Below are 19,918 nucleotides of genomic sequence, written 5' to 3' on the forward strand. Positions count from 1 at the left end.
AATTAATTTATAACGAATAAATATTTTGTTTATTTTTTTTTAAATAAATATTTTCGTTCACGTGATTTATTAAAATATTTAAATTTTGAGTCTCGTTTTTAACGTGTTGAAAATAACTAAGAAAATGGGAATCAATTTGTGATAAAGTGGGGTTTAAGCTTCTTCTTCTTAAGGGTTTAAGCTTTAACCTTTGATCCGTCGGTCGAGTTAATTGCCCAACATGCGTTTATTCAGGGTACGTCTAAAATTTCCAATTATTAATTGATTTATAAAAAAAATCGCTAAGGATATGACTGTGTATAGTGTGTTTATGAAAACAATCCTTTATTCTTTTATGAGAGAGAAATGAAACAAAATAATGCTTTCTATGTCGATTTTCATAGTTCATACAGCGCAAGGTACTCACCTTTTCTACGGCTCCAGATGTTAGCAAACATACATGGAAATGGTAAAATTCATTTATGCTTATATTATACAAATAAAATCTGTACTTTCTAAGCATTTATTTTCTAAACTATAATTATTAACTATGTCGCTTGCGCTGATAACCGTATGATAAAGAGAAACAATATGATGCTTTGCGACTCCAATATTTTATTGATAAAATATTTACTGAATTATTTTTATGTTATTTTATACAAATACACTTATGCTTCAGGTACAATTTATTTTCTATTTTTATATACCACTATTTTCAGAGTTTGTTTTTTGCACAAGTATTTTGTTTTATAATGATTATTTTCTTCGTTTAAAGGCATAAGCCGTTGAATAATTTATATCGTAAAAATTTTAATACGTGTGTGTGTATTTTTGTTTGTTTATCCGTCACAGAAACTCCCCCAAAACAATGTAAATTTAAGGTGCGTCTTTTTTAATGCAATTTCTACGTCAATTGTGATATTTTCAACTCATTTTTTCTCGACCTTCCTCGGTATGAAGGGAACTTTTTAACGATAAGTCGTAACAATGTGAAATATAGAATTTACATTTCAAATCTCATTTCGTAATGAAGCTTTCGTATTTACAAGCTATTTTTTTCTCGTTCTACGGTATAAAATTAAACATTATAACGTAGTCGTAGCGACATGAAATTTGTCATCAATATTTAAAATGCCGCACATAGGGGCATATGACCCGAAAAGTTGATTAAGAGTCGAAAGTTACTAACTAACGAATTCTAAGAAGCCGCTGCTACCTAAAGTACGATAAGGGTCTGGGGCACAAAAATCCGTCACGTTTTTTTGATAACCGTCTCTCACAACTTCCAAATCATTCTTCGTTTAAGCTTCTTGCTGATCTCACGTGCTGTCATCAAGTAAATATACCGAAAAAAATTAATAAAGTTTAACGTATTTATGAGTCCGGTTAAGTAAATTGTAAATGTTTAAGGTGGGTATTATACACGTATAATCGGGTATGTATAACTGAATCAATCACCTCGTTATGAAATTATTTCCTAGTTTATGTATGATTTTTTTTATTTTAAGTTTTGTATGTTATCTTCGTTTTTTTTAATGTTTAGTACTACAAAAAGTGCCGAAAACAAAATGTCTAAATACCTACAACCTCGTACTGTATTTTATTTTTAACTTTTTGTAAATATATATTGAGTGTTTCTGTTTTTTGTTTTTGAATTCTTGTAAATATTTTTATCAGAAATCTCTGAATTTTTCTTTAATTTTGGAAAAAAAAATTAGTAAGTGCTTCGGTGTTTTGATTTTTAATTTGTGTTAGTGTATTTATAAAGTGTTTCTGTATTATGTTTGGCAATTTTCGTGTATATTTTATACTGCTTTCTCATTTTTTTATTTCGTTTTTTTGTAATATAGTAGGCATATCATTATATGACATTTTCTGTTTTATTTTAGCTTTCTGTTTAGTTTAAAATGACTATGAAAATGGTGATTTGTAACGCATATTTATGACGCATGGGGGCCTGTCATATGCATTTGCCAAAACAAATAAATAAAATTTAAAAACTTTCTACTGTTATTTTATTTTCAACTTATTACTGTCCTTATTTCGTGATTATAGTTCCAAGGTTAACTTCTGTAATTGTCAGTTCAAATAAATCGAATGTATTTTAAAAATAATTTCGATCGACTTTTTCAGTCAACTCTGTGCAACTTGAAATTTAGAATCAATATTTAAAATGTTATTCCATGATCAACAATGCTGTGACGTGAATGTTTTAATAAACATTAAAAACACTGTTTTTAGATCAACCGCGCTGTTTTCCAGCAAAAAAATTTCGTGCTGAATTCACCCTATATAAGGGGGAAAATGTCCATTGGGCGGTAAATACAAAAAGTTTTTCAAACTTAGACGCGAATATGGTATGATGAACTCGGATAATCTGAGACACCCGTACGAAAAACGTCACGATTAATAATATAAATCATAAACGTATAAACATGTGATTGTAACTCATATAAAATGTAATAATCAATAAAGACAACACTGCAGCTTAAAGATGCAGTATAATATACAACAAATGATCCGAGTAAGAGAAAAAATAATATTAAATTTCGAATAAACTCGCTGACGCGGTCAATTTAGTATATTCGCTATGTTTTGGCTGGTTGGGGGGAGAATGGTGCTGCATAATATTCCATGTTCTACTGATCACTAAAAAAATCACATGAATGAAAAAAAAAAGTTTAAAAAAAAAAATCTCATCCTACTATTTTAACTGACAGATAACTGCAACAGGGAAAAAGAACATGTTTGAAAAAGCAATAGGGGAGTATAGGCATTTGTTTTTGGTGTTTTTTTTAAATTATTGTTTTTTTTAGGTTGACAGTAAATTAGGTAGCAAAAAAACACTTGGGTGTGCCTGTGCGTGGGAATGCTGATTTAAATCAGGAACGCATGTACAAATATTTTCATTCACTCACACATATCTAAGTGATCACTTTACACCGCTGTGTTAACGTTCGCCATTCGAATATGTCTTTTAATCTTCCATGTTGATTTTGTTGATGTTGACTTTTCTAAAGTAAAATAGCTAAACCTTTATTGATGTAGGTAAGATTCATCCGATTGATTTACATAACGGAAAACGCCTGAAAATACTTTTTAATTTTATTGCTTCTTAATACATTGTTCCCCTCATAAACTACAAATATTTATACATTCTTAAAATATTTATGTACCTTCTATTTACCTTAAGCAAAAGCTTTTTTTTTAAATACTTGTAAATTTTAATTCCGTGATGCTTATTTGTGGATTTTCTTTCAATTTTTCTGTCCTAATTTTTTTTGTATAATTGTGTGTCTGTTTTATAAAAAACAACGTTTTGAGAAAATTTGTTTAAAAATTTGTAGACAGGATCCCACCCGCCGGTTCTTTTATTTTGCAAAAGTCGACGATGGAACGATTGAAGAAATATGAATGTTTAAGCATAGGCTGAATCGTGAAAATTACACAGTGTGCAACGTGATTACTCAAACCAGCCAATGATGGATCAAAGGCCTGTAAATGGCTAGACTTTTATATTCCCTAATCAAAACAATTATCTCTTTATGTTGTAAATTATGTCATCATAATCCCATAATAAATCATGTCAAATGCAATGTAGTTCGATTACCTATTACAAGGTAAGGTGATCAGTCTAACGCTTCAGATGCCAGTCCAGGAAGAATGAAATATTGCAGTTCGAAAAAAAACATCAAAATTAGTATTTCACGTGCACCCTGCCTGGACTCGAATTCCGGACTTCGAGAATGAGAATGAACACAGAAACTTATTTTATGTATTAAAATGCTGTATTATGATATGTATAAAGGTAAACGCTAAATGTCCTTTTTGGTATATTTGGCAATAAGGAAACGCAATAAGCTAAAAATATCACTTGCGTAAAAACAGTATTAGATAATTCAATAATATTTTGATCAACTTAAAAGCATAGCAATGAGAGTCGCTGTGCATTGTGTTTGACCCGTTCAGACCTGGATTATTGTTGAAATGTAAATATTTTTTATTCTTTGCGTATTAAAGGAATTATTTGAAAATTGTTGGTACTTTTAATGTTTTTTTTTTAATCTTTAGAAATTATTTAACGTTCACTTTTTTTAAAAGAATGAGTTCCAAACTAATAATCAACCCACATAAATTTTAAAAAATCTATTATATTACAATATATTATGTTTATTAAATCAAATTAATTTAATTTTGGTGAAATATGTTTAAAACTTGCTTTACATATCATCAATAATGACGACAGAAATTCATTCCAAAACAAAAAAAAAACTAGCCTAAAAAATATAGCTGTCAAAGTTATAAAAAAAAACTATTCAGACTGTCGACGTTTACAAAGTTCCAGTAATTAAAAAATAAACTCACCGCTTTTGAATTTCGGTTCGTGCGATGGTAAAAAAATCTTTAAATTCGTATAAATTTTAATTAACACTCGAATTGTAAAAAAAGCAAAGTTGCAAAGTTTAAATTATTAGGGCAATTTAACACATATCGTCAAAATTCCCGCCGCAAGGTTAATAAAGTGAGACGTATTTTATAATTTTGTATTTATTAAAAAATTATTTAACGGCCACTCTCAGATGAAGCCCGGGCAAAAAAATCGAGTGAAGATTAGTCAGCCTCGTGGTGTACTCACTGCGTTTGTTTAGCGTAAAATAAATAAAATAATTATAAAATAATAATACACCCTATGTTATTTTATCGTGCCGTGTAGATTTTTCCATGGTTTGAAATAAACCTTATTTTCTAAGATTACCAAGATAGTAGGACTTAAAAATAGGCTGGGTAATGAAAAAGCTGCAATACTGGTATTCCCCCTTAAATATTTCAGCCAATACCCTGAAGTCGGACATTCTGATTAAAATTGTGTTTGAGAGGCATCGGTCACAAATGCTAATAAATATTTCTCATCGTTTGATGATATTCCAATAGTAATATTTAAATATGTAATTTTGTTTTCGAACTGTGCAGAAATACGTCGAGTTTTCCCCTGGTCAAAAAATTATTTCGTTTTTAACTAAATATCAATAACGTATTTTCAATATAAAGTTTGGATTTAATCTGGCTTATAAAGAGAACCTATGTAAACAGGAAGTCAATAAAACCCTTTGATTATTTTTTCATACTGTCATTCACAGATTCGAAGTTGATTACTTTGCATTGGATGATCCTCAGTCCTTTAAACTATCCTAAAAATATATTATTACTAATGCAGGATGTCCCAAAACCAACGTATTCCCTTTGAAGCCTGATATTCCAGCTCATGACGCCATAGTTCGTATTACAATGTGAAGTTGACCAAGGTAAATGAAAATTTCTGTTTTAAAAATGTAGTTTTTTTTGTTGATTATACGTAACCAACAACGACATTAGATTTTGATACAAATTTACACATTCTCGTACACAAAAATTAATTTTATTTTATAGACACTTGAAGAGAACTCTCTTAACTTCCCGAAAGACGATGACAGAGTATAAGACTGTTAAAAAATACTCGTATCTATCTCAGATATAATTGAATTTTAGTTATGACACAGGAAAGCACATCGTTATTTTTATAGACGAACTTTTTAATTACTTTTTAGCCAATTATATTAGATAAGTATCTTATGTCTACTAACTTTGAATGCCTGTTTTAATATTTAAGCCGTGATTGGCTGTTTGACTGATCAATTAAAATATAATCCTTGATCAAAATTAATTAAATGATTTTATCAATTTTCGAACATCAGAATCAGAACAACTTTTAAACCCCGAATTACCCATAAGACCAAGTAGGAACTGAGTTCGATAAATTATTATTAAATCATTTTGTCCGCCTCCACGCTGAAATGTCTTAGACGCTTGCCTAGCGCACGGGACTTCCGGGTTTAATTCCCGATAAGATCATAAGAAATAATTAAGATTTTGAAAACGCTTTTATTATCAAATCATTATAATCACTTTATTTAATCAAAGTATCCTAGTAAAAATACTTTATTAAAAATTAATACCGCGAATCCGCCGTCATACGGAGAAAGGTCGTAAATACCATTTTTGACGAAAATTAGTTAAGTATAGATCGTCGAGTTTCTGGTAAGTTGGTAACTACGTATTACTAGTTGTGAGATAGGATTGTACTTTTAAAGCTAAAAGCTCACCTCAAATCAACAATCTGAATAAAACCGTAAGTTGAATATTACAATTTTTTTTTTACTAACCAAGTATGAAATATTTTTTATTTACTTTTTAAACAAATATACTTTGATGCCATTTATAAAAAAAATCTCATTTTTCGAAAATTTGTTGCTACCAACTTTTACCTCAAAACGTATTACAATGGGAAGCAATTTTATCTACAAAGTAACATTAAGTTTCTATATGAAAAGTAGAATATGCATAAATGTTGCTAATGAAGGAACTTCAAATTTTCATACAAATATACATATTTTCATTTATTAATTTCGATTTTACTTTATACTGTATCGATATGTACCAATGAAAATAGCGTTTGTAATTGCGGTCCTGGAATCAGCTATAAAAGATAAACATTTGTATATATATATTTGTAACAAAGTCGAAATCGTTTTTCAAATAAAAATATGTATAATTGAAAGGGAAACACTTTACTAAATGTATAACGCAATTATACAGATTCCGTATTTTTTTACAAAAATGAATGGGAAAACCTACTTACTATAAAGAAATCGATCGAAAAAATATTGCTATAAAAAATTAAACACGTTTTTGTAATAAGACAAACAATATGTTACAACAACAATATTTACTACATATATTATTTACTACAACAATATTTACCGATAAAGCTACGGTAAGTTCAATTTTCGGGGGTTTTGAAATAAAAATATTACAATTCGATTGTTGAAACCAATTTGTTCCAAAAAAAGTGCACAAATTGAAAAACGTTTTCAGGCATTTCGTAATAGATGAAATAATTCACCATGGCATTATCATCATTCCCTTTCTGCATCTAGTGGTGCATAGGGAATTGTATTCGTACACGAATTGCAGCATATCTCAATTATTTTGGTTGCATAAAAAAAAGATGATCAGTCTATGACCTATGAAATATTCTGGTATAAAAATACCTTTAAATATTTCATGTCAAGTAAATATTTCATGTCTATTATGTCGGAAATCGAACCTGAGACCTCTAGCATGGTATGCAAACGCGCTGACTATTCCACCACGAGAAATAATTCAGTCAGGTGAAACTCTACACTAATGTTTGAACTCATTGACATCACAAAAATCAACAAATGTGAAGTGAAGAAATATGGATATTCAAACAATGGCAAAATAGTGAATGTTACACGGTGTGCAAAGTCTACACGGTCTACTTTTTCCAGCCAATAGCAGATCATAAACGATGTTTATTTCTCTAAAATGTCTCTGTTGCTGAATTTGGATAATTTGGATACTTCTTCTTCTTCTTATTTCTATAGATCTTACAATCTGTTCAGACAGCTAAATCTCGGTCATGTGATGCAGACGTCCAACATTCTCTCCATCTCTTTGATGGTCGTCCTCGTGGTCGATGACCCTCTGAAGTCTCAGCATCATGATCTTAGGGATCCTTGCTGGATCCATCCTCTCAACGTATTCTCTTTAGAATCGTCTTCTCTGTCTACCCCATCTTACAGTTTTCGCTGTATTGTGAATCTCTTCGTAAATTATCCCATCTCGGTTCTACTTACGATTTTTCATTTCTAATGTTTGAAGGAGATGTTTCATTTTAACAGTGTCTGCTCTTGCTTCGATTAGGTAAGGCATTATTGATCTGATGTATGTTTTGTTTATTTATTATTGCTTACCACTAGCATATAAAGAGGCTCTTGACTTAAGCACATAATTGGTTCCTGAAAATGTGTGCGAATGTTGAATGTTAGAAAGTCGAGAGACGTAAAAAAAAACATGAAAAAATGCATTTTAAAATAATTTGTTTTATCAATATGTAATACATAATTACGTTATTGAAGTGTTTTCAGATAGTTACTTTATAAATTTGTCAAGAGTTAGATGAATACCACCCTTTTTATTATTTTCTTTAAGAAGAGTTCTAAAACATGGTGAGTCGCTCTACGTACATACTTGAGATACGTTTCCATTTGGACCACATTCTTGCATGATACGAGTAGTAAAAAAATTGTCATCAATCCATGATAACAAAGATCTTTCCATTTCATCCATGACAATACCGTGTCTTTTGGAAATAATATTTAAAGATATTATAATATTTTGAGTGTGTCAAAACGTTTGTAGACAAAAGGCAGGATTTCACCTCATAGGGAGTCATTAAGATTAGCAAATTACAACAGATATGAAGGAAATTTTATAGAAGGGAATATGGAAGTCCAGGCATCTACAGGGCTTATGACCTGTCATTGGCTGATTTAAGTGGCCACTTTACACTTTACAGGATTCCAAGAATAAGTTTAAAAATAGAAAAATAGTTTTCAGGCGTTGCATTATCGAGCGGCCGGAGCAGAATCGTCTTAAATTAATTTTTTTGAATATGTATAATGCTAAAACTATATATTTTTTAATGAAAATTGCTGACTTTGTATTGCTCAATTTATTAATTATGACACCTTTAAGTTGGATGTGTTTAAGTAATTGTTTATTAAATAATTTTAAGAGAAATTTCAAACCCTCGTATGAAACATTTTGATTAGAAATATTTTATATTTTTGTCTTGTTTGCACTAAACAGTGTTTTTTTCTAAATGAAAACACGTTTTTTTTTATTTAGCTAAATATTTTTTCATCACAAATTCATAAACACATAACTTTAAATATTTTGAAAAATCAACTTTCAGTGCCGTTTTAGTTACTAGCGAATTTTGCCGAAAGTTGGATTTTATGATTTTTATTGTAAGTAAAATGTTTTATTTGAGGAACAGAAGTAAAATCTAGAGTATATACGAGCGTCAATTAAAAAAAAAAACTAAAATAAGGACTACACCCCGAAAATGAAAGAATGCAAATAATCAATAATATTTTGAGTTGGTCCAAATTTTTGTATACAAGGACTGAATTTAACTCCCCGGGGAGCTGTTAATATTAACAGTGAAGAACATTTTAGAAAAGGTAATATAGAAGTTTGTATTTATAATATATTTATAATCAAGAAGATTTAAGCTCTTTAACTTCACAAACATCAACAGATTAAATAATCGAAGGAATATAGATGTTCAAATTTGAGCAGAATGTTTAATGTTACACAGTGTGTAAAGTGGCCACTTAAACCAGCTAATTGACAGGTCATAAGCCTTGTAGATGCCAACACTTCTATATTACCTTCTCTAAAATGTTCTTCATCTCTGTTGTAATATGTTGATAACATTTGATTATCAAAAAAACAACAAAAAAAAATAGTTTTACATTAAAAAATAATTTATTTTTAACAAGCACAATATTTTTTCACGTATTATTAAATCAATTACGATTCAATTTGAATAATTTTTAACCACAAAATTGTGGTTATTTTTAATCACGGTAAGGGCCGGTTGCATCGACAAAAGTTAAGTTAAAGTCAGGGCTAAAGTCAAATAAAAGTTACTTTTATGTCAAAATGCGTTGCATCAAAAAAAGCTAACTAAATATTAACAAAAAAGTTACTTTTATTTGACCGGCCGCCAGGGGACCGTTTAAAGTTAAATGCGATCTGCCATCTGTCAAAAAAGCGTCGTGAGTGTTGAAATCTATTGATCGATCTGTGAAAAGTTGCACAAAATGTAAATTTTATCTGATTTTTCGTCTTCCGATGACGAATTTATCATCGAGTATATTCTAAACCGAAAAAAAAAACTGTTCAAACCACGAACGGACCATTTTTTGTGGGAAGAGTCCGACTTTATCGCAAGATTTCGAATGTCAAAAAAGTGAAGAACTAATAATTATTTAAATTTTTAATTGTTAATTATTTTTCAAAACACAGGACTTGATCATCAGCGGCGTGGTGTAAAATAAATCTAAATCATCACTGTATTGAAATGCTGTTTATTTATTTTTAAATAGAGCTAGATTGAGCTCAGCTAACTCTTTCTGGGCATTTAAAGCTGCTATAGTTGCCCGAAAAATGTCATTTTTTTGCTCTATTTCTAGAGTAAAAAGTTCTTCATTTTGTTTTAGCTTTTGCTCTTTTAATTTTTTATCTAGAACAAAAGGGACGATGTCCCTTTTGTTCTTTTCTTCTCCGAATGTGCAGTGTTGCTTCGCCCTTTTGCACACACTGAAAATTGGGACGAAATTTAAACGTTTGTGCCCAAAGACGCGTCGCGGGGCATGTGTATTGCTATATGTAAATAAACAAGTACGCGCTTGCGCAAAAATCCCAACAATGTTTAGGGTGAAACTTGAACCTTTACAGTGGCAATATTCTTAACTTTAACTTAACTAAAATAATGTTGATGCAACGGAATTTTTCAGTTACCAGATTTTGAGCCTTAACTAAGTTTAAATATTAAACTTTCAACTAAATTTATACCAACTTTGATGCAACCGGCCCTATGTCTTAATTAATAGGTGCCACCAAAAAATGTTATCTTACAAGTAATTGTTTTTGTTATTAATAAAAAATAATTTGTCTTTCAATAACCAACGACCGTAATCGTAAATATCAATTGAGAATAAAAATATTTATTTATCTAATTATAGGAAAAATATTTACATTTTTTATAAATTTCATATTTCCACTCGCATTTTGCATCCGTCGTATTTTGTAGTTAAACTTTGAAATTTAGTTTCTGATACACATATAAACACAGTTCGTTTTTACTAACGTTAAACATATTTAAACTGTTTGATTAAAACGTTAAAAAATGTTTGTAGTAAAGATCAACGTCCACGACTTTTGTATGTTTTTTGTTAATCACGGGAAACATATTTCAACCGCAGAAACATTTTTGAACAATATTTTTAATCTAACAGAAACGCAATTTACCTGCGTCAAAACGAACATGAACAAAAGCTCTTATAACCTCAATTTAAAATGGGCAGCAGCATCAAGAAAGAACTACCGTTTTATTGCCAATTATTATTATAATCGAGAGTGGTTGAATACAGAATACGGAAATGTCAGTTTTTTCTTTAATTTTTACGAAATGAAATACTGGCCAGTAAAAAATTTTTTTGGTTACTTTTATTAGCATAAAAAATATTTTTGAATATTTAATTTTGAATTCCCGCGAAAGCGGCCATTCCATTGACCACGCCCCTAATACGTCACGATTCATGTTTATTTAATCTTGACCATTCAAGTTTGTTTAGAACGTTGTCACGAATCTTGACGTCGCAACTATCAAGGCCAAGCATGTCGCGTTTTTCTAGTCACAAATTTTAAAAAAAATATATATATATACATATGAAAACACTCTTCCACAATATCTATATTGATTTTGAAAATACAATTAATTATTCTCATTCATATCGTATATTTTTATCAGTATTCATTGTATGTGACATTTCTCTATTTATTATTAACTTCGAAGATGCAGAAACATCCACATCATTCGGGTCAAAAAGAGGTAGACCATGCAAGGACTACGAAGGGTCTTCCGAATCATCAAAATAGAATAAAGCCACAAAATTAATAAAATATTCGGGAGCAGATCAAATAAGTTTTTCTCATTTACAAGCACAGAGGTCGATTGGAGATACGACGCAAGCAAGTATAATTGAAAAATTGAGAAATTCGTCCCGGAATTAAAATGCCGCCTATTAATAACTTGGCTTGAAAGTGTCGGGCAGACGGCAATATTGTTTTAAGGATGTAGCCTTGTCTATTTATGTAGACTTACAACTTACAATTTTAAAAAAAAAATTGATAGTAAAATATACAAAGTACTCCCTCTTACAAAATAATATCGGAAGCAAAATTAGAATGCTACCCCGATGGGATCACTGTTACAGATATAAAAGTAAGTGTTAAACTTCAGAGCCTTCTTAACCATAGGAATTGTAAAAAGGATTCTAATGATTGACATTATCAATAAACTGATGCTTTAGAAATGATACTATACGTAAAATAAGGGTGTGATTGATCGTCAGGATCGACAGAGTACAAACAATTTTAACTGGTGAAAGTGAACTTATTTCAGATAATAATCTTTATATTGCCTCTTAAGTTTCTCTCAGGTTGGTGGACTCTTACAAAGAGCGTGTGATATAGCGTAGAAAATCAAACACCATCACCTCACAGATACTGCCAGCCAATATCAATTGAGTTTACTTAAGAAACACCAGCAAAAACACGCGAAGTTATTTCGGGAATAGAACATGAAATTTCAGTGCTTTTTTCTACGCAGGTGGTTGTTTCTGAATATGCTACTACTTCTCTAAGGCACCAAGTGTTTTTAAATATGATTGACTGCAAATTAACACAAGTTTTGACAGACACTCCATCTTCATCGGCATATACATTATGTCTAGCGAAACGTACTGAAATTAGTAATCTAGAAATATTTAGAACTAAAGAAGACAGACAAGAAGCCTACAAATTTGGGCTTTCAACATTACACCGTTGGAATTTTTCGCAATTTTTTTTTATTTAGAATTCGAAAAATAGTTCGTTTGGAGCGAGAAAAACAAAAAACAAAAAAAAAAAAAGAAAGTACAAGTCCAAAAAAAAATCAGAGATGAGCTAGGAATAATTATTGACAAACCTGGTCAAGGAAGTGGTAATTCCAACGACGGGAAAACTCCAAGAAGGTTTTTTTTTATTTACACATTTAGTGCAAATATAACTGGAGTAAAAAAAGAACTTATCAGGAGAGTTAACATAATTTTACTAACCATGACAAGTGAAAACTCTATTAACTCACAAAAATTCGGAAGATATGCAAAAATAACAGCCGAATCATACGTATAAGAGTACGAATGGGAATATATGCCTGCTTCAGTACATAGAGTCCTAATACATGGAGAAACTGGTGTAAAACATCACGCTGACAGGGGCTTGGGACAGACTTGACCCGGGACAGCTTTCAGAAGATGGCCAAGAAGCAAGAAACAAGGATTACAAGTATTATCACCTGCACCACGCAAGAAAATGTTCACGGTCATCAACAAACGAAGATGTTTTTCACACTCTAGTACAGTTCAGATCCATATATTTTTAGCAAAAGTATGTATACATCACGCAAAGTGATGGAATTAGGAGACGAGGCAAAAGCACTTTTAAATACAGAACTATAAAAATCAAGATGTATGAGTAGTTTTGAAAATAGATAAATATTTTTGAAAAACACCTTTCTTAAAAATATTTTTTTAAAATACTCATAAAAGTGTCATTTCAAATACTGATTATTATTTTTATAATAAAGCGTATTTTTATAATAAAATTTATTTTATAAACATTAGTCCTTGTGTTTTTCTTCTTCTATAAAACGTTTTATGAATAATGGATTTATATTAATTGAGTAATATTTCCTTAAAATTTTTTGTCAATATTTTTATTGGTTTCTAAGTTATTGAATTTTAGAATGAAAATAAACTGTTGGTCCCATTGTGCGATGCCTAGTATATGAAATACTTCAATCAGATGAATCTCTTCACAACAATACAGGTTTCAGCTCTTTAACTCCACTAAATCAACAGATGGAAGAATCGAAAAAATATGGATGTTCAAATCGGACAAAATGGTGAATGTTACACGGTGTGTAAAGTGGCCACTTAAACTAGCCAATGACAGGTCATAAGCCATGTCAATGACTAGACTTCCGTATTCCCTTCTCTAAAATGTTCTCTATATCTGTTTTACTTTGTTGATTTGAAGATATGTTTTTTTATCGTAGATCTGTTTATGTCGTACGAACGGCCGATTGAATCAAATGATTCACAGCCATTAGAAAAATGGATTATTTCCATATTTGGCTCAATCGAATTCAGTTTATAAGCGCTTATTCTTTTGTATTCGTATCAAAACTACATTTTATTGGTTTTTTATTCATTTTTGTAAATTATAAGGGGGCATATTTCAATACGCACTAATAAATTGGCAAACACACAACGCATCGACACGCGCCCTATCGCAAGACTACACCTGTTTAATGTTTGATTTATCAACGGCATGGAAGCGAACAATTTTTGTACTACCAATAAAAATCTATAAAAAACTTTTTTTTTCAATGTGCGAAATAGCGAATGAGGAAGTTAAGTGGTTATTAAATTATTTTTTTGTTGATTGACTATAAAACTAAGCCACATTTATTTTTTCAGCGTTATGATTTTTTATGTATGTATGACGTCAAAGGTTCTCTTTCGCTTATTCTCTGTCAGTTCTGTCGTTTGATTCGCTTACGGTAAGCAAATCGGATATCTTCCACAACTCTCTTATCATTGGTTGATTCATATGAACCAGTGACGTCGTTCAAAGTAGTTTTTTTTTATCGAAATATTTTTTATTATTTTTTTCGTACATTTTCAAGAGACTTTGTCGTACAATTTAATGCTCTTATTTTTACTGCGGGAAAATAAATCATTTTTTGTTTCCAATTTCCCGTAGTGCTGAAGTTCCCCATTGTGCAAAAGTAAAATGCATGGAAGTCGACGGCCGCCTGTGTTATGTTCCACGAAGTACCGCGAAAAAATTTTACTAAAAACAGAATGGTGTATATGTTTCCTTGTATAAAAATCAATTCGGGATTTAAAAATAATAAAATATTTATTACTCAATGTACCGTTATTTAAAAAAAAAATAGTATGGCAGTAAAATACTGTATGGTAAACTTATTAAATAAGCTCCGTAGGGAATTTTTAAAACGAATAGTATAACTAATTAAGGGTCCACTGTATTTATGACAAAGAACACATAAATGTCTTATTTGAATTATTTATTGACAACTCTTGATGGAACTCCATTGTAATCATGTAATAACTTATATTTACACGTAAGTTATTAATTTAAAAATTCTTGGTACACTTCCACTCATTTATTTGACCAATTAGCGCTTTCACCCTCTAATGGGCATCTTCAAACTGGTGAATATTATAGTGTAAGGATAATTTATATAAAACTAAATATTATCTAAAGTGTAGGTACATTAAAAAAATAAGTTGAAAAATGTACGATACGCAATTTTTCAATGGAACAGAGTGAGACAAATTATTGAAACATGTGTACTTTAAGAGAAGATTTTTTTTATGTGAAAAACATTTATTGTCTTATTACAGTGTACAGGGTCCAACTAAGGGGGCTAATAAGGGTGAGTTTTCCAACTAAGGGAGCTAAAAGGCTGAGAATTAAAAAACTCACCCTTATTAGCCCCCTTAGTTAGACCCTGTACATTGTAATAAAACAATTAATGTTTTTAACCTTTCAATGTAGTTTTGGGATGCAAGCTTTTGAACTTTTTAAACGGTCGATGCGTAACTCCGGTTTAAGTTTAAAAAAGAGATAAACAGAAATGATGCAACAATGTGGTAGTCGTTTTTGACTACGGAGATTCATCTTTTTTGTTCATTAAAAACATGAGAGGATGAAGGCGTTATGTCGCAAATTTTCAAAAATGTGTTATTTTACACAGATGAAGATTTTTTATACAGTCCTTTTATATAAAATCAACTACACCATAAAAAAACTAGCAGAAAACAAATTTTGAGAGCGAATGAAGGTGTAATGTCATCAATAACTCCAGATATCTCTGCTTTTTGTTTTTGTATCTCTGCTTTATCCACTAATGTCTTCAATTATAGCGGTGAATATTAGTGACGCTAAGCATTCTAGTCGTGCAGTCGTATTTTTAAAAATGATTTATCACGAAACTGACAACGATTTTACATGATTTTTTTATGTGAAAAGTTACTACGTGAATAAAGCAATCAAATTATGTACTTGGTTTAAATTTTAAATATTTTGGAAGTTCATCGTTATGCAGTGAACCCTTCAATTGTTATATTACTATACTCATTGTCAAATTAATATTAGAAACATTTTTTTTCGTACTGTGTTATTTCAAAACCTCTTAACAAAAAACCGAATAAAAAAGGTTTCAGTGTAATTAGACTTTACTAATTTATGGCAATTTAAAAAATGTACTCTTAGCTTAACACTTCACCAAGTTTATTTTGTCCATGAACGCTTTACCTACACTTAATTAACTCATCATCATTCCCCTTCCGCACCGAATGGTGGATAGGGCACTGCATTGGTATAGAAATCGCAGTGTAACTTGATATTTTGTCAGTGCAAGAGGTCTCAGATTCGATTCTCGGAAGATTGACATAAAATATTTATTTAACAAGGTGTTGATACACTGTTATATCTTATAGCCTGTGGACTGACACCTGAAGCATGAAACTGATCATCTTGCTTTCATGTATCTAAAAACAATCCAGGCTTGCTGCGATTTATGCACCATTGGAGTGCCCTATGCATCACTAGGTGCGGGGGGGGAAAGGTGATGAATTTGTATGTTTTTTTTTTGTCGCTATATTAAAACGAAATATTATTATCAGGATAATTATCTATAAGTAGCAAATAATTATCAAGTTCTGGTAAAATTAATATCTATAAATATTTAATTAAATATAAATGTAAGTTATAATCATTCGTTTATAATTACTAACCGACTCTTCTATATCTACCGGTTTCGAGACGTAACCGTTTCTTTATCAGGACACAAACTTCACTAACACGCAAATATCACTTTACAAAATTTAAAAAATATATAAATTTTTGTGCTACTATTAGCAAAGATGTTAATTGAGATTTGCTGTTTGTTTATTAATATTTAAGGGTTTTATTTTATAGAGCAATTTTAATATTTTAAGTGAAAATTTTTTTGTAGATATTCCTCGATATAATGTTAGCGTAATTAGTGTCGATACAAAGAGACGAACACGTTTTGAAACTGGAAGACATAGAAAAATCGATCGTAGTTATGTACAAATAATTTCTAACATTTATTGAAATCTTTGACAACATAGTTAATGCTTTAAATATTAATAACAAATATTTCACTTTTTATTTTTGAATTATCTACGTTATTGACCTGTCGCGAAAATGACGGTATGTAAATGACGAAAAACCAATAATCCGTTATTTATTTAGTTTTTATTTGTCTACTAATAAATGTTTATTTTGATTTAAGAGTTTTCACGTTTTATTTCCCGTCTTCGAAATAATTGGTGTTTAATGTTTGGGGAGAGAAATTTAGTGATTAAACAATGTTCCTTTTGTCACACAGAATTACATAAACGTTAACATCGAATGTATAATATAAACTCAAGCACAAATGCTACAAAACACATCATTTACAGAATGTCACGAATGAAAGAATAAGTCCAGATGTTATAAATTAATTTTAGTAAATACAAATATACGCAAAATCGCATAAACTTACCTGCTGTGAACAATAGTGACATTCATAATGAGAAGGATGTTTCAATTTCAGTGTGTCCTGCAAAGGATGGCATATAACCTGCACAAAAAGAAAAACATTACATGTCACCATGAATGCACAAGTTTATAAATTAAAATGCAGAAATAATATTGTACTGAAAGGTCAGGTAAAATTAATATTCAAGCATGAGATGTACAAGTAGCAATATGAGTTCGCTCAATTCGCTATAAACGCACAGCAAGGATGACAATTGGTTCGCCAAACATAGGATATTCATGCCAATCAATACTAAACCCTGTTTCGGAATTCTGCAAATGTAAAAATGCTCATTTTGTAAATGGTTTTTGTAATAAACAAAGTAAACGAAAATACTTATTTTCATTACTAAATCAGCGCTAAGTATTTTCGCTCAATTTTTTTTTTGATAAATAAAGAACGCAGTCTATAATAATGAAAACGACTCAAAATTATCGCTTGAAAGTATTGATAAAATAGGATTAGTAATATATTATTTAACCAAAATAAAAAATGACATATTAACGAAGGGAAGAAATATGTATAAAACATACTGAAATAAGACCTAATCTCAAAAGAAAGAATTGGGGTAAACCAATCTTAAGATGGATGTTATAAAACGATATCAATCATTCGATAAATTTTGCAACAGAGGAAACGCCCACAAACATTTCGGCCAATAAGAGTCAAATGTTATTTCTTTATTGATGGAATATTCTACACATACACATTTTTACATCTTCGTCAATAATACAATCACAGATATCTTCAAGGGGAAAATATTTATTTAAAAAACACGCGAACTGCTGATTTATCCTCAGACGAAACTCTTAAATTATGTATTAAACATGGCAGGTGTGCAAGACGTGAGAAAAAATATAATAATTCGAGGCAAAACGAGATTCAAATTCGCAAATTTTAATTAGACTATGCCACAGAACCGATTAAGTTTCCAAGGAACACCGCACAAGAGAAATAATGTAATCTTACTCTGATTTTTTAACTGGACTCACAAACCTTCGAGATCTCGCAGAACGTGAAAAGGATTCTCGTCGTCCCGACTATCTCCGCGAACGCGAAACGGTCGCGAGCGCGAATATACGGAACTCTGCGGATAGGTGTCCTACAGCTGCATACGAGCGCCCTGTATCAGAACTGCACTCAAACGCCGAAAGGTACATTTTCCCGGCAGAATACGGTTACGCCATCAATCGAAGTGCGACGGCACATCGCGGGGCCTGTGTTCGCGGGCGGCGGAACGCTAACAGTTCGGGCTGGAAGGATTACCTCGGAGGCGACGCGAGCACTCCAAGGGCCATCGCGAGCGCGGGATTTGCCGTCCGAAGGGTGCAAGTAAACAGAGCGTTCAGGTGACGCCCAGCGGCCGGGTCGGTTCAGCGGCGGCCGAGTGGCGTCGGCCGCCGATCGATAGCGTGCTGCGCCTGCACACGCGCACTGCCCCGCCTCGGCGCTCATCGTTCATTCCAGATTACACAACGGGCTACCTACCGAGCCCTCGACCCGCGCCTCTTGTCTCGGGCCCCTAGCGAGCCCCGTCCTACATCCCCCGACTGCCACAGGAGACAGCGCTTCCGCAATGCAACTTAATTATTACCGCGAATATTATGCGAATCCGCCCGTTCAACCTTTTTCAAATCATTTCAACTGGTATAATAAATTGTCTAAAAAAGATTTTTACCTATATTATTTAAACCAACACATTTATACACTAGTCGAGTGATCCATCAGTTAAATATATACAATATTTTGTACACTCTTCCACCTTTCAGCCTCCAACGGCGCCACTACACTAAGTCTTAAGCTTTCTGGTGATTGGGGCTGGTGAATAATGCGCAGGCGCGATCAAACTTTCGATTGGAAAATATGTCCAAAATCTGAATATGATAAAATTTCGCAAACAAATAATGACAATAAAAAAATAGGAAAAAAACATACTACACAAACGTATCTTTATTTTCAGCCACGCCAGGCGGCAGCCGACGAAGATGGGCGCTCGAACTAGCAAGTAGGCGAGAGAAAAAAGTTTAACATATGTTTTGTTTCTTATCTAAGTAATAAATTAATATTTTTCCCGCGCCCTATTATTGTAGTGTGGTAAAGCACAGCAGGCGAAAGGTGTCAGGTTGGATTCTTGACTGAGATATATTAAATGTCGTTTAATTTGTTTCACTACTCCTGAAATTTCAGGATAGTCTGAATTTACTATCAAGAGAACGCTGTAACGGATAGAAATGCACAGGATGCGGCAGAAAAGGAGCTGAAAGTTGTAGCTACACGCTACACCTGACAAATAACGTATAAATATGAGTATATAAATATTGCAATTTCCACTTAAATAATGATTTTAATAAAATATGTGTTTGACAAAAACTGAGTTTGATAAAATTAAATATACATATATACAAAAAGTACCAATAAAATACTATAGGAGTTAGGCATTAACAGGGCTTGTGACCAGTCATTGGCTGGTTTAAACATATCGCTAATTAAACTTTGCCTGTTAACTCCTGTGTGTCTTCCTGCATCCGGTCCGCGTTCAGTGGTTCAGAGATGAACTAT

At 31.5% G+C, this 19,918-nt stretch overlaps 1 protein-coding gene across 2 annotated transcripts in view; it reads right to left on the reverse strand.

Moving 5' to 3' along the window:
* The window catches only part of Glut1 (Glucose transporter 1), a 46,851-nt gene extending 27,701 nt beyond the window's left edge, over positions 1 to 19,150 (reverse strand). The window contains exons 1-2 of one of the 2 annotated variants that reach the window (XM_088232994.1): positions 19,038 to 19,150; positions 17,324 to 17,401 (exon numbers count right to left, since the gene is read on the reverse strand). The gene's annotated coding sequence lies outside the window, so the exon portion shown is untranslated. Of the gene's footprint in view, positions 1 to 17,323; positions 17,402 to 18,355; positions 18,769 to 19,037 lie in introns of those variants that run through there. The other variant, XM_088232993.1, reaches the window with a different exon arrangement.
* Between the last annotated feature and the right edge of the window lie 768 nt (positions 19,151 to 19,918).

The sequence above is a fragment of the Micrasema longulum genome, unplaced genomic scaffold (genome assembly GCF_059751315.1).
Source record: "Micrasema longulum isolate JH-2025_06_02 unplaced genomic scaffold, ASM5975131v1 h1tg001048l, whole genome shotgun sequence".
NCBI lineage: Eukaryota > Metazoa > Arthropoda > Insecta > Trichoptera > Brachycentridae > Micrasema > Micrasema longulum.